Below are 16,479 nucleotides of genomic sequence, written 5' to 3' on the forward strand. Positions count from 1 at the left end.
ACAGAGACACACAGACAGAGTGGCACACACACACACACACAAACAAATGCTGTGCTATTTGTCTGTATAACCAACCTGGGAAGTATCTGTGTCCTATGAACCCTCTGTGGTTGTGGTTTAGCCATCAGAGATGAGCCATGAGAGCCCAGCCTGAGGTTAGAGCCCAGCTCCTGCGATTCTCTGCTCAGTGGTTCTTTTTCCAGCTACAAGAAAAAAAAAAAAAAAAAAAAAAGCAAAGGGAATGAAAAGCAAACTTCAGATGATTTTACTTTGAAGAAAAGAAAATGCAGAAATAATTTCAAGGTTGGTCAGGACCAGAAAGGGCAGGCTCATTGGTTGTCTGGGGTGAAGGGCTGAGAACAGAGAGACGGATAAAAGGGATGTCATTTGGAAGGATATTGTCCCTCGTGATGTGCCCTCTGTGCCCTCTAGAAGAGATGATGCCAACACCAGGACCCTCAGCACCTCTCAGGCCTGCCAGAAACATGGACAGGCACATCTACATTCATGGGGTCAGTGATTGTCCCCTCCACTAGAGACAAACCTTGCCCAACCACCAATTTTCACGTGTAGACTTAATTTTCTCTGTTCCTACTATTTTACATTTAATATATGAACATATTTTGTTGTACTGAATAAATAAACAGTATATAAAAGCACTCCTTTCAGGGGATGATCCTTCCCCTATGTTCCAAACATAGTCTCTATGCTCAGACAACAGTCACTGTGTATTTTGGCTTGTTTTTTTTTTAATATTTATATTTTTATTTCTTGTTTATGATGGTGCATATGTAGGGAGTTACAGCTGTGCATTTTCATATCTGTCTTCAATCTGTCCATATCACTCGGCAGTCTTTTTTTTTCTCTGAGTGGTTCTTCCTCGGATTTGCTGTGATGTCACCTGAATGAATAGCCCTGTGGTCTCATTGTAGAAGGGTGTTTTATAATGCAGTTAAATTGCAGTTGGCTGCTTAACTTTTAATGTACTTCCCTCCAGACTTCACAATAATGAGATAACAAGCTCCCTCTAACTTTCTCTGTTCTGCTTTTTCTTTAAATAACTTAAAAGCTAGATGGAATGGCCTCAAATATACCTTTGAATGGATTTTGTGCTTGAAAGCCTAAGTCTCTGATTAAGAGCAAGGAGGATACCTATAGCTTTATGTCCTTTCTGGGCTCCTGCTTTGCCAGTGTTACGGAAACTTTTATGGTTCTTTCCAGCATTCTATGTATTTTTGCTTTATGAAAAAAATGACTCTTAGGATAAAGATAAGGTGATTTTATTTTACTGAGCTCCTACTGTGTCGAACACACATGTACATGTCCTCTTATATACTCTAAGAAGCAGGGGACACTGCCTTCAGTTTACAAGTGAAAACGAAGCTCAAGAGATACAAAATAAACTGCTTGAGATTACACACTAAGTAAGCGGTGCGTTATAAATTTAAATTCTCTGACTCTAAAGATGCTTGCAATCTCTCCTCTGCCTTGTTACCTTCTAAATCGAATTCCATTTTCAATGTTGTTTATTTTTCTCTCTGTGCTCTTCATTTTGACACAGATGCCGTAAACCAAACCAACGTTTCTCATATCCCTCTGTTCCCCTGCATAGAGCAAAGCTTCTCGCTTTTTCTACTTGGGACTTGAAATATGGAAATTAAGGATTTCTTTGCTGTGGTTTCCCCTCCACGGAGAAGTGTGTTACAAGGAGAGGTGTTCTATGAAAAATTAAATGGGTTTGCTTGAATGTGGTTAGCCTGCTTCTCACATTTTCAGTTGTATCAATTTGGTACCAGTGATGCATGGCTGGTTTGCGTGTTCCTGCTTGGCCTCCCAAGTCAGCCATCTCTGGCTTCAAGTAAAGAATCCTCTCGGAGAGAAGTAGCCGCTGGGGAGGGCCTGCTAGGCTGTCCTGTGCATTATCAGATACTTGCTAGGTCTTTGTTTGATCCCAATTCTGAATATCTTACGTTATGAGCTTGTGGGCTCTTTAGATAAACAAAATATGTATTACTCCTGGGTTTGCTGAGTCTGAATGTCTTCTTGCTTATTTTGCATCTGCTCACCTCAATTACATTCTCACCATCAGATAATAGAATTGTATTATATAGTCATTTCTTCCAGGCACTTACCTATAGCCACTGATTTTTTTTATATTAGTTTCTTTGTTCATCTGTTTATTTATTCATTTGACAAATATGCACTTCTTATCTGCTTTATCCACAGTCCTGGATGGGATGTGTTCATTGGTATCAGTGCAAGATGTAGGATGGTCCAAGATACTTTCACTTTAATGCCTGCTCTCAAAAAAACATGACTTCTCATTGTACCCAATATTGGATAAATTCATCTGCCAAGACAGTCTCAAATTAAATAGTAAAAAAGACAATAACACATATATGCTACAAATCAGACTATGTATGATAAGATAAAAGTGGGAAAACCACCCTCAATGATCTGCACTTTTGCTCTGAAGAGATCAGGATCAGAATGAAGTAGAAGTGTCTGAAGGCTTTGATGTGTGAGAATAAATTTCACTTAACTGCGATCAGAATAGATTCGACACACAGAGACTCTACCCTTTATTTTCTACCCCCTTGTGTTTGTGTGGAAACACACACACACAACACACACACACACACACACACACACCTACAGATGTGCATATGTGGGGATCAAAGGTCAACAGAGGATGACTTCCTGTACCATCTATTCTCTCCCAGGCACTCCTACTTTATGTGGATGGCCAGCAACCCCCCAGGGTGTACTTTCCTCTGTCCCCTTCAGTGTTTTGGTTATAGACATGTAGCTCCACACAAGCTTTAACCTATGGGTATTGTGATTGAATAGTAAGTATTTTACACAAGGAGTCATCCCCTGACTCCCCTCCTCTGTGTTTTATTAATAGTTAATATAATAGCTCTTTAATGCAACTGAATCTACTTTGACTTAACTTGTTGAAAATTTACTCCTCTGGTCATTAAATAATATGTACTATAACAAATTCCTGGAACACTTCTTTGGAATTTTTTGTAAATTATCCCAAATATTAAGGATATACAGTTGCTTCTTTTAACTCTGCTCTATATGGAGATGAAGTTACTGTGGAAGCAAAGCGCTTCTTGGGAATAAATAAATAAATGTAGGTTTCTAAACAGCTTTCCAATCTGTCTTTATCCAAAATGAAATGGGCTTTCCAATCATCTCTCCAGAGAATCCATTCAACAAATATATTGTGATATGCCAGGCATTGTGCTGTTTGGGAAATCTCAGAATTAGGAAGTCCAAATGAAACTGGATTGGTTGAACTACTACATGATTTTTGTTAGAAAAAAAAATGATGTTTGTCTGGTGCAATGCTATCTTTAGTATTAGTACCTTTATTCACAATAGATTCTTCTCTCATACCCCACCACAATTTCCCTTCCTTCCACTCTTCCCAGCTTCCCTACACACCTCCCTTCTCACCCAGATCCACTCCCCCTCCATTTCAGAAAAGAATACCTTATCAAGAGACAACAACCAAAGATGGCATAATAATACAAGGTAAAAGCCCTCATATCAAGGTTGGAAAAGACAATCCAATAAGAGAAAACGAGCCCCAAGAGCAGGCAAGAGTCAGAGACACACCAGGAGCTACTCTTAGGCCTTAGGAGTCCCACACAAACACCAAGCTAACAGCCTGTACTCAGAGGACGTAGTGCAGACCCAGGCTGGCCCTGTGCTTGTTGCTTCAGTCTGTGAGCCCATGTGAGCCCTGCTTAGTTGATTTGATGCGCCATATTCTCTTGGGGTCTGCCATCTCCTCTGACTCCTACAGTTTTTTCTCCTTGCCTTCCTTGGAGTTCTCTAATCTATAAGGGGAAGGGACCCGATGAACACCTCCAATTTAAACTCTCCCTCTGCATAATGTCTGACTGTGGATCCTTGCATCTGCTCTCATTAATATCTGGAGGAAGTCTCTCTGACAAGACACCAATCTATGAGGATAGAAAAATATCACTAGGAATCATTTCATCAATTATTTTTTAATCAGTCATATTTGGTTCTACACTCGGTCTCTGGAATGCTGTCTTAAATCATCTAACATTTGATCATCTGAACATATTTAGTGACAAGAGGGGCTCTCTGATGTGAAGCTCCTGGTCCTTATATTGTTCACATTCCACAGTAGAGGCATGGCTATTTATTCTTCTTTCTATTTCTCTTGTCTTTCCCTTGTTTTGTTTTTCAGCTCTACTCTCTTGTCTATGTTTCTCTTTTCTCATCTGTCTAATCCCTTTTTAGTTGGTTTCAAATATTGTGCCTTCCTTCCTAATTTGACAAAGTGTCCCACTATTACTATGATGGAACCATAGGTGTGTCACTATACTTATGTTTGTATATTGCTTTAATGGACCCTAAGCCAAGAAAAGCCAGGTGCAGTGTTTTCTCTCTCTCTCTCTCTCTCTCTCTCTCTCTCTCTCTCTCTCTCTCTCTCTCTCTCTCTCTCTCTCTCTCTCTCTCTCTCTCTTTCCCTCTTCCTGTGTGTTTTTGCGTGGAGAGGAGGGTGTTCCAGGTGCATGAGACTATGCATGTAGCATTAAGTCATCAGGAGTCTGTTTAAGGTTATGGTCAAATTGATGAACGAAAGTCTTAGTTTCTCACCATCCTGCATGTCCTGTCTAGCCACACGTTTTGGGGCTCACTGAGAGTGTCAGGCATGGGTTGTATCTCATGGCATGTGACTTAAGTCCAAATCAGAAAGTAGTTGGCTACTCCACAATATCGGTGGACATATCTTTTCAGGCAAGTTACTATTGTATCTCACAGGGTTCCCAGCTGGAAGGGATAGACAATGACTTCGCTGTAGAGTGCATCGCAACTTCCATCACCATGACAGCCAGCTGGTAGGGATGGTGTGTTCAGGTCAATGCTAGTTCGATTTCTCCACATTTTGTGACACAGAATGGAATAGGGGGATCTTGCTATGAGTTTCTGGAGTTGGGGTAATAGCCTTAGCAGTTGTAATGTTTCAGGGTCTGTGGTACTGCACTGGCCAACAGCTCAAAAAAGAGGTAACCCATTCCTGGTATGGAAGTTTTGTTTGTTAGTCTATGATGTCTAGTCAGGTATTGTTTCTTAATTGTATGGAAGCTCAATTTAAACTTTTTATGTGGAAGTATATGTATACATTTTAGGAAGCTTCTATAGTAGTAGGTTTCAATATGACCTTTTCAAAATGCCTTCAGTGCTAATTATCCCTCCCCCTATTCCCACTTGGGTTTTTTGTTTGTTTGTTTGTTTGTTTGGGTTTTCTTTTCTTTTCTCTTTAAAAAAGATCTAATCTGCAAGTGCCTGCTGTTGGATCCCTTTTCCCTAACTGCGCTGCCTTGCTTAGCCTCAATAGCAGAGGATTCACCCAGTCTTACAACTACTTAATTTGCCAATACTAACTGATATGCATGGGAGACCTCCCCTCTTCTGAGGGAGGGGGGATGGGCGAAGGGGAGGAGAGAGGGAGGGACTGGGAGGAGAGAACAAAGCAGGGAGCTGTGATCAGGATGGAAATTGAATAAATAAATTAACTAAAACACAACAAGGAGGAGGAAGCAAGGGAGGGCTTGGAGGGAGAGGGGAAAGCAAAATTGTAATTACATTATAATCTCAAAAAATAATAAAAGAAAAAAATATTTAAAAAAATGTTTTACTCTCCCTTATGACCTTCACTTGGGATGCTTCAGCCATCAACAATTCCGTTGTCTTTCCTGACTGCTGTGTCCTGAAAACCTACCACAAGACCTCTGGATAGATATTCTATAATTCATTGCCATATGATCTTCTCTACATATTATGGTTAATGTCCCTTTATCTTCCCTGAGATATCCCCAGTTTGATGCTTCCTTGACTCTTTATTTTGGAGCCATCCCTAAATTTGCCCCCAGAACCCAGTTCTTCATTTATATCTGCCAGATGTTCAACACTACTGACACACATGGCTTTCTCAATAACTGATGACTGAATCTTCAATTGTTATAATAAATGTTTTCAACATTTTTAATTGTTAATAAAGCAAATTGGGTTCCCGACCATTGCTTCTTTCCCTTGTTGAGTCTTTTGGATCACACCATTGTTCTCTGGGTCATCGTTGGCTCTTTTAGGTCTGCCCTTCCAGGAAGCCTACCTTTCTCACACAGGGCACATCACAGTTGGAAGCTCATTATTTACACATTTAGTTTTAAACCCAGGAGCGTCTCTTTCTTTGAGCTTGATGTTTATGTGTTTCTTTGGTATAGGAAGCAATCCTTGAGGATAAAGATGGAATGTGGTGGCATTCAGTAAAACAAGTCAAGTATGGCTTAACAACAACTAGAGAGTATTCATCCTGGCATCCCATGAAAATAAGTCTTTTCCCCAAATACACAATTCTAGGAGCTCTGGGAGTCATCTTTCCACAATTGGACACCTCTGAGTATGTCCTGTGAAACACACTTTTCTTCAGGGAACATTACACTCAATAGCCTCCACCCTACCTCACTCCCTCTCTTTCTACTGCTAGCAAAGCAGCTCTCAGCCTTTAGATTCTTCCTGACTCTGTTGTGAAGGGATATCATCAGTTTTGATCAGAATCTCTTCCTGGAAATTCAGATCTTTCAGGCCAACAATATTTAATTTCTAAATGTCTGCTTAAAGAAAACTAATGGATACTAGGGATTTCTTTCCAATAAGGATTGCCAAGCCAGGAAGATATGGATTCCACACAAGATGATGAAGTTTCTTGAGAACTTACTTGATTACAACAAGAAAATCTGAGCAAAGACTGGGCAGCACTAAATCTCAACCGCATCGCTTAGCATTCCAAGGGAGTCACACCTGTGGATTTTCTTCAACTTCACAATTATGCAGAAAAACATGTCCCCTTATTGCTTTACTTTTCTAGAATTTGTTTTCTGTCATTTGTGTCTGAAAGGCTTCTGATTCATCCATTAAGGCAGAGAAAGGCTTTGTCTATAATCTTTTGTCCAAACAGAAAAGTGGTTTTTGAGTTGACTCTCAGGGAAAAGATGAGCAGCTGGACTTGGAGATTGAATTCTTCTGAGAGAGGACCCAAAGCAATGGTCACAGGTGGTCACAAGGATTTGGCCTTTGAGTCAAGCATGAAGTTGCACAACAAGACATTATAGTGGCTAATGGATCCCTCTCTGGGATTTCCTTTTTGCTTCCTACCACAATGCAAAAGCCTACACACGCAGATGGCATATTTCACTAATACAAACAGAAGTCCAAGCAACAGATGCTTCAGGGACCAGGGGAAAGGAGATCTCTATATTTCTCCAACAGCAACAACTTCAATGACAAATTTTTCCCACTGAGCATATTGAACCAAGAGCAGAGAAACATGTAATTTTCAAGCCTCGGGCACTCCATGGTATTTAAAAGAAGGAAGATCAGAAGCATTAATTTTGTACAAAGAGTGCTAATGCAGAAGCTAGCATTGAAGAAAACAGAAAGAGGAGTGAGCGAGCAAGAGAGAGAAAGAGAGAGAGAGAGAGAGAGAGAGAGAGAGAGGTAGAAAGCACAAGCGAGGCTGAGATACACCCTGTGAGACCACTACTGATAATGTTCAGTGATTACAGTGTGTGTGTGTGTGTGTGTGTGTGTGTGTGTGTGTGTGTGTGTGTGTGTGTGTGTGTTAAAAGAAAAAGAAAAAGCTAGTCGGGAATATTAGCCTCCGCAGTGACAAAAGCCCAACCAGGCCAGTTGTTTGCCCATTGAGGGCAGCGTAAGGATGGCTCTTGTTCCTTTCTTATATTATCTTATGCAAAATAGAGTGCAGAGATGATTACGAGCAAGCAAAAACTGATGATCAGCTTACATCAAAATGCCCATGTAAACCTCTAAGTTAGTTCAACACATAGCACTAAAAACCACACAAGGCTTTCTGGTCAGACTCTGCTCAATCAGCATGGCTTTGGACAAGCGCCTGGGCAGGAATGCAGACAGGAAACATGCTTGAAAACAGAAAGAGTAGATAATGACTCTCTCCCATTTGAGGCTGCTTTGCTGAAAGACTGAGAGCAAGGCATGGCAGGCAATAGCAAGTGCAATTTCCGTGTCTCCTCAGCAGAGGAAGCAGAAGCCTAATAAAATCCTTTCGGTAGTGTTGACAAAGTATTCTCCTGTTCCTAGATATAAAGAATTTGCACTACTTTTCACACCTTTTAACTTTGCTCACATTGACAGGGGGTGCATGTGCAGCTCATTCAGTGCTCAGTCCTGAAAGCGCTGAGTTAGGCCAAAGAACCACTATGCTTTCGCATCTGGCCTGCCAAGGCTTTTCCTTTCATTCCTTTTCTTTTTGGGGCTGAAGGAAAACACTAATGAAATGTCCACTGAGCTGTAGGAAGCAAAATCAAACACCTTTGACAAACACTGCTTAGGTTTCCTTTGTGTGTGTGTGTGTGTGATACATGACAAGTGGAGAGCCCTGGTGATCTAAAGCTCGTCCTGCATCGGGAAATCTGTCCCTAGTGAATGAAACTTGCTTGTCCCAAGACCTCACCCAGATTCTCCACCATTCTTCTAAAGTCCCTGTAGTCAGAGGGAATTCCCTTAGATACAGCTCTGAGAGGGTTAGACATGCAGTGTGCATGAGAATGGTCACGGTTTTCCTTTCTGTCACTTAAATCTTTTTATTGAAACAGCTCCATGATCAGAATGAAGAAATTAACAAACAGCCAACAATCATAAGTGACCAAACAGCTCTTGTGTCTTACATTCACTTTTTCTAATTTTATGGATGTAGCGAATGTACGTAAGACTGTGCTTGTCTTTTAGGAAAAACAGTGAATGACAGAGATTTCCCCTTATGGCCCTTTAGACCTTAACATTCGACTTAAGACTCTCTAATTTGAAGTTATTGCTTCCATTTAAGAAACTGTGTGATATTTCTCAGCTGGGGGGAGAGGAAAGTACATTTCTAACTGAGAGCTTTTGGAGTCATGGTAAGAATTTTTGGCAAATAAACTTTGGATCTTATGTGGTATTTCATTGTTATTTCTCCTAACAGCCATGTAGGAGTCAGGTTTTAAAATAATGTCAGCAGAGAGTACTAAGAACACAGCCCACAAACTGCAAAAGTGGTTAACACTGGTGCTTGGTGCTCCCTGCAGTGCTCAGCTGAAGTTCTTGGTTACACGGGTGCTCTGTGCTCCCTTCAGTACTGAGCAGAAGTCCTTGGATACACTGGATTGGGGCTCTGTGCTCTCTCCAGTGCTCAGCTTAAACACAAAGGTTCACCCACCAGGGAGGGTGGCTTTTAAATCAGTCCAACCAAAGGCTTGTTCTTGAGATTCATGCTAAATGATGCCTTCTCCAGTGTCTCTAGATGCAGGATAGCTTTGACTCTAACACAAAGATCACTTAAGACATTATTTACCAGTCTGTGACCACAAGTCACACAACAGAGCCAAGTTTGAAATCTTCATATTAGAGTCCATGTGAGATAGAGCAAACAAACAAACAAACAAACAAAAACAAAACAAAATCCAAAGTACTTAGATATATTGACTTTATGTTCACACCACAAAAACCTACAGGGATTCCTAGAAGGAAACCTTTCCATTTTTATCCTATTGGGTTGCAAGTCATAGAGAGATGTGACCACTCGTGTAGCAGAAAGTTCTGTTCTCTTTGCATATGCAAATGTGAAGAGAACTCTTGTACAGTGGTTTCAGGGATGCGAACTTAAGGAATAGACAACCAACTCTGTTCTCTGACGTGGTCAGTACGTTCTGTGCATCCTCCCTCTCCATTTGTCTTCTTACAACATTTTTTTTCAAGATTTTGCAATTATTTTCTTTTTAATCCTGAAAGGTAGACAGTACAGTAAAACAGCTCCTAGAAGAATTTACAACCAACGGCATGAGAGTTTGAGAAGCCAAGGGGCTAGATTTTAGGATGAACGAAGTAGTCAACCATGTCTGCTTTGCTCATTCATTTCTTTCTTCAGGTCAGAGCCTGTCATGTAGCACGCACTTGCTTGCTGTAGAGTTCCCAAATTCATCTAAAACAAAGAACAAATCTTAGTAATTTCAGCTACACCATAATTAGCCTCAAGACTTTACTGTGTGTGTAGTTCTTTATCATAGAGACTTAGAGTTTGGATGTGGAAATGACCCTCCATTTTATGGCATTGTTTTGAAGGTATGAAATTGGATGCAGAAAAAAATTATTTGCTTAAAAGCCTGCAAGAGAGGAATTGTAACAAACATTTCTGAATCAAAACAAACAAACAAACAAACAAACAAAAAACCACAAAAAAACCAAAACACCAAAAACCAACCAACCAACCAAACAAACAAACAAAAACCCTGAGTTTGTAGCTTCTCCATGTTTGAAAAAAAGGACAAATGGGGTTAGACTTCTGTCCTCTTGTGTGCTGAGGGTTTTGTCCAGGCTACTGATTGAGTAATATGTTTAAACATTGGGCAGCCTCCTCCTGAGGTATTGAATTCATGAAAAGTACCTATAGATATTTCTGTGTCTTCTGAAAGATTCTACTGAGGAGAGTGGAGTATTCTTCTTAAAAGTACACTAGTTGTCGTGTAGTAGAGTATGAATGTAGGGAGAAATTATTGTTGGGATGTCATGGAGAAGTAAAAAGGGGAAATGAGATGAATTATCTAAATGGGAAGTGGGGAAAAGATTGGAGAAATAGCCTTGAATTGAAACAAGTTTATAGCACATGATATTAGGAGTTTCACTTTAAAATAAGGGCCATTCACTATACTTATATGGAGTGAATATGATTTGGCAAGCTGCTTTGTTAAAGCAAAATTCTTTTGGGAAAAGGTACAGGCCACATCAATAGCATGTATTAAAAGCCAGAGTTGAGCTTAGACACATGATTTACAGCAGAACTTGTCTACACTTCTCTGAGCAAAGCCTAGTACCTTCAAGGCATCGGTTCCCCATTCCTCGAATGACAATACATAACTTTGTCTGTGTATTCCTTCTGAAGTATATCATTAACTTAGAACATTACTGTTCTCATTTAGAGTTGCTGAAGTACCAGGCTAGAGGAAATTCATCTGCAAACCGTGAGGAAATATGCCAATTTAGTAAAGCTTATGGATGATGATATGGGAGCTTCCAGTTGGACAGGAATGGGAACTACCCAGTGAGGGCTTCAAAAACAGAAGAGGAAAATTCCTGGGCATGTTCTCAAGTAACTTTGTCCTTTGGGCTTTTATGTAGATTGAATCCCACACACAATTTGGAAATAACTGTGTTGGAGTTATATGGTTCATTGTAAGCAGGACAAAGCACATTTTCATATTTGCCTTTATAATATTTTAGTTGAATCACTTTAAGCGTGCTTCTTTTTGATAGAGAGCCTAACATTTTATGTAACTCTTGATTTCTGCCCTGTACTTAGCTATTTGGTAACTTTAAAATTTTCATTCTACTGTGAACTTCAGTGCTGATAAATCACTCGCCTTACATGTGAAGTGGATTTAAAATTTACACACTGTAACTTAGGCGAGGAGAAATATAACTTTATTTCCTTGTAACTAAATACTACTTGCCCACCAGACCCCTTTTCTGTTTGAAGGGGGGGAGGGCTACTCATATGCCACTTGAATTTATCTTACTCACTCCTCGTTAAAACCTATCACGTCTACTCTCTAGAGCAGATGATCTTTCAGGATTGTCTGTATAATACTAGACTTGGGTTTGGGAGGACTGTAAGGCTAGAAGTGACATATATTTGGTAGCATAAAGTAGGGGTGTTGTCTTGGGTCCATATATGAGTGCTGGTTCTTGGGGGACTTCCTGGTCACTGCAGCAATGACAGGTGAGCTCAACTGTCCTTTATTTCTTGGTGCTATGCATTGAAATGAGTGGGCTAGGAGACAAAGCTCCCATTATACTTCCTGATGCTATTTTTTACCTAAAACGTGATGTATCTGCATTTTAAATCCCTAGCTTGGATACTGATCCTAATTCTCTCTTCCAACTCGCAGTCCACCTGACCTTAATGATATCAGCACTGAGAATTGTTAGCTGCTCAGGTGGGATGAGACACTGAAATACAAATCTCTTCCCTGTTCCAGAAGGAATGCGATCAAAGAGTATTTCTTGTTCACTGTCCATTGATCCCAGAACAGAAGATTTTCAGCTCACAGATGGCAGGCCTAAGTGTTCTTCGGTCCATATAAATTTCATATGGCCATTTGCCTTCCTAACTCTTTCCATCACTTCAAATACCATTTCTTCTTTTGTCAGCCAGGTGATCAGTACCACTTTCTGCAGAGTGCTCTTTATGCTTTCTGATTCTACCAAGCACTGGTAAGTGAACTCTCTAGTTTTTTAAAAATGATCAAAACAAAGCCATTTCTATGTTTTATGTATCTAATTATTGCTAATCAAGATATTTTTATTCCTAAATCTCTTTTGTAGCCAGTGATTTAAAAACTAAAGAGCAGTAATTTTGGAAATATTTGGATGGTCCTTCCCCTCCCACTTTGGGCTGTTGTCTGTGTTAACTATCTGCCTCATTCCCAGTTCTTTTTTCTTTTTTTTTTGATTTTTAATATTTTTATTACATATTTTCCTCAATTACATTTCCAATGCTATCCCAAAAGTCCCCCATAGCGCCCCCCACTTCCCTACCCACCCATTCCCATTCTTTTGGCCCTGGCATTCCCCTATATTGGGGCATATAAAGTTTGCAAGTCCAATGGGCCTCTCTTTCCATTGATGGCCGACTAGGCCATCTTTCGATACATATGCAGCTAGAGACAAGAGCTCCGGGGTTCTGGTTAGTACATCATGTTGTTCCAACAATAGGGTTGCAGATCCCTTTAGCTCCTTGGGTACTTTCTCTAGCTTCTCCATTGGGAGCCCTGTGATACATCCAATAGCTGACTGTGAACATCCACTCCTGTGTTTGCTAGGCCCCGGCATCGTCTCACAAGAGACAGCTATATTTGGGTCCTTTCAGCAAAATCTTGCTAGTGTATGCAATGGTGTCAGCGTTTAGAAGCTGATTATGGGATGGATCCCTGGATACGGCAGTCTCTAAATGGTCCATCCTTTCATCACAGCTACGAACTTTGTCTCTGTAACTCCTTCCCTGGGTGTTTTGTTCCCAATTCTAAGAAGGTGCACAGTGACCACACTTTGGTCTTCATTCTTCTTGAGTTTCATGCGTTTATCAAATTGTATCTTATATCTTGGGTATCCTAAGTTTTGGGCTAATATCCACTTATCAGTGAATACATATTGTGTGAGTTCTTTTGTGATTGTATTACTCCACTCAAGATGATGCCCTCCAGGTCCAACCATTTGGCTAGGAATTTCATAAATTTATTCTTTTTAATAGCTGAGTAGTACTCCATTGTGTAAATGTACCATAATTTCTGTATCCATTCCTCTGTTGAGGGACATCTGGGTTCTTTCCAGCTTCTGGCTATTATAAATAGGGCTGCTATGAACATAATGGAGCATGTGTCCTTTTTACCGGTTGGGACATCTTCTGGATATATGCCCAGGAGAGGTATTGCTGGATCCTCCGGTAGTACTATGTCCAATTTTCTGAGGAACCGCCAGACTGATTTCCAGAGTGGTTGTACAAGCTTGCAATCCCACCAACAATGGAGGAGTGTTCCTCTTTCTCCACATCCTAGCCAGCATCTGCTGTCACCTGAATTTTTGATCTTAGCCATTCTGACTGGTATGAGGTGGAATCTCAGGGTTGTTTTGATTTGCATTTCCCTGATGATTAAGGATGTTGAACATTTTTTCAGGTGTTTCTCTGCCATTCGGTATTCCTCAGGTGAGAATTCTTTGTTCAGTTCTGAGCCCCATTTTTTAATGGGGTTATTTGACTTTCTGGAGTCCACCTTCTTGAGTTCTTTATATATATTGGATATTAGTCCCTTATCTGATTTAGGATAGGTGAAGATCCTTTCCCAATCTGTTGGTGGTTTTTTTGTCTTTTTGATGGTGTCTTTAGCCTTGCAGAAGCTTTGTAGTTTCATGAGGTCCCACTTGTCAATTCTCGATCTTACAGCACAAGCCATTACTGTTCTATTCAGGAATTTTTCCCCTGTGCCCATATCTTCAAGGCTTTTCCCCACTTTCTCCTCTATAAGTTTCAGTGTCTCTGGTTTTATGTGAAGTTCCTTGATCCACTTAGACTTGACCTTAGTACAAGGAGATAGGAATGGATCGATTCGCATTCTTCTACATGTTAACAACCAGTTGTGCCAGCACCATTTGTTGAAAATGCTGTCTTTCTTCCACTGGATGTTTTTAGCTCCCTTGTCGAAGATCAAGTGACCGTAGGTGTGTGGGTTCATTTCTGGGTCTTCAATTCTATTCCATTGGTCTATTTGTCTGTCACTATACCAGTACCATGCAGTTTTTATCACAATTGCTCTGTAGTAGAGCTTTAGGTCCGGCATGGTGATTCCACCAGAGGTTCTTTTATCCTTGAGAAGAGTTTTTGCTATCCTAGGTTTTTTGTTATTCCAGATGAATTTGCAGATTGCACTTTCTAATTCATTGAAGAATTGATTTGGAATTTTGATGGGGATTGCATTGAATCTGTAGATTGCTTTTGGCAAGATAGCCATTTTTACAATGTTGATCCTGCCAATCCATGAGCATGGGAGATCTTTCCATCTTCTGAGATCTTCTATAATTTCTTTCTTCAGAGACTTGAAGTTTTTATTATACAGATCTTTCACTTCCTTAGTTAGAGTCACGCCAAGATATTTTATATTATTTGTGACTATTGAGAAGGGTGTTGTTTCCCTCATTTCTTTCTCAGCCTGTTTATTCTTTGTGTAGAGAAAGGCCATTGATTTGTTTGAGTTAATTTTATATCCAGCTACTTCACCGAAGCTGTTTATCAGGCTTAGGAGTTCTCTGGTGGAATTTTTAGGGTCACTTATATATACTATCATATCATCTGCAAAGAGTGATATTTTAACTTCATCTTTTCCAATTTGTATCCCTTTGATCTCCTTTTGTTGTCGAATTGCTCTGGCTAGGACTTCAAGTACAATGTTGAATAGGTATGGAGAAAGTGGACAGCCTTGTCTAGTCCCTGATTTTAGAGGGATTGCTTCAAGCTTCTCACCATTTACTTTGATGTTGGCTACTGGTTTGCTGTAGATTGCTTTTATCATGTTTAGGTATGGGCCTTGAATTCCTGATCTTTCCAAGACTTTTATCATGAATGGGTGTTGGATCTTGTCAAATGCTTTTTCCGCATCTAACAAGATGACCATGTGGTTTTTGTCTTTGAGTTTGTTTATATAGTGGATTACGTTGATGGATTTCCGTATATTGAACCATCCCTGCATCCCTGGGATGAAACCTACTTGGTCAGGATGGATGATTGTTTTGATGTGTTCTTGGATTCGGTTAGCAAGAACTTTATTGAGGATTTTTGCATCAATATTCATAAGGGATATTGGTCTGAAGTTTTCTATCTTTGTTGGGTCTTTTTGTGGTTTAGGTATCAGAGTAATTGTGGCTTCATAGAATGAGTTGGGTAGAGTACCTTCTGTTTCTATTTTGTGGAATAGTTTGTGAAGAACTGGGATTAGATCTTCTTTGAAGGTCTGATAGAACTCTGCACTAAACCCATCTGGTCCTGGGCTTTTTTTAGTTGGGAGACTATTAATGACTGCTTCTATTTCTTTGGGGGATATAGGGCTGTTTAGATCATTAACCTGATCTTGATTCAACTTTGGTACCTGGTATCTGTCTAGGAACTTCTCCATTTCATCCAGGTTCTCCAGTTTTGTTGAGTATAGCCTTTGGTAGAAGGATCTGATGGTGTTTTGGATGTTTTCAGGATCTGTTGTTATGTCTCCTTTTTCATTTCTGATTTTGTTAATTAGGATGCTTTCCCTGTGCCCTCTAGTGAGTCTGGCTAAGGGTTTATCTATCTTGTTGATTTTCTCAAAGAACCAGCTCCTTGATTGGTTGATTCTTTGAATAGTTTTTCTTGTTTCCACTTGGTTGATTTCACCCCTGAGTTTGATTATTTCCTGCCGTCTACTCCTCTTGGGTGAATTTGCTTCCTTTTGTTCTAGTGCTTTTAGGTGTGTTGTCAAGCTGCTAATGTGTGCTCTCTCTAGTTTCCTTTTGGAGGCACTCAGAGCTATGAGTTTTCCTCTTAGAAATGCTTTCATTGCGTCCCATAAGTTTGGGTATGTTGTGGCTTCATTTTCATTGAACTCTAAAAAGTCCTTAATTTCTTTCTTTATTCCTTCCTTGAACAAGGTATCATTGAGAAGAGTGTTGTTCAGTTTCCACGTGAAGGTTGGCTTTCTATTATTTATTTTGTTATTGAAGATCAGCCTTAGTCCATGGTGATCTGATAGGATGCATGGGACAATTTCAATATTTTTGTATCTGTTGAGGCCTGCTTTGTGACCAATTATGTGATCAATTTTGGAGAAGGTACCATGAGGT

At 40.0% G+C, this 16,479-nt stretch overlaps 1 protein-coding gene across 6 annotated transcripts in view; it reads left to right on the top strand.

Moving 5' to 3' along the window:
* The window catches only part of Sorcs1 (sortilin related VPS10 domain containing receptor 1), a 527,192-nt gene that overhangs the window by 39,484 nt on the left and 471,229 nt on the right, over positions 1–16,479 (top strand). The window lies entirely within an intron of this gene.

The sequence above is a fragment of the Mus caroli genome, unplaced genomic scaffold (genome assembly GCF_978045245.1).
Source record: "Mus caroli unplaced genomic scaffold, Mus_caroli_1 scaffold_20, whole genome shotgun sequence".
NCBI classification, from domain to species: Eukaryota; Metazoa; Chordata; class Mammalia; order Rodentia; family Muridae; genus Mus; species Mus caroli.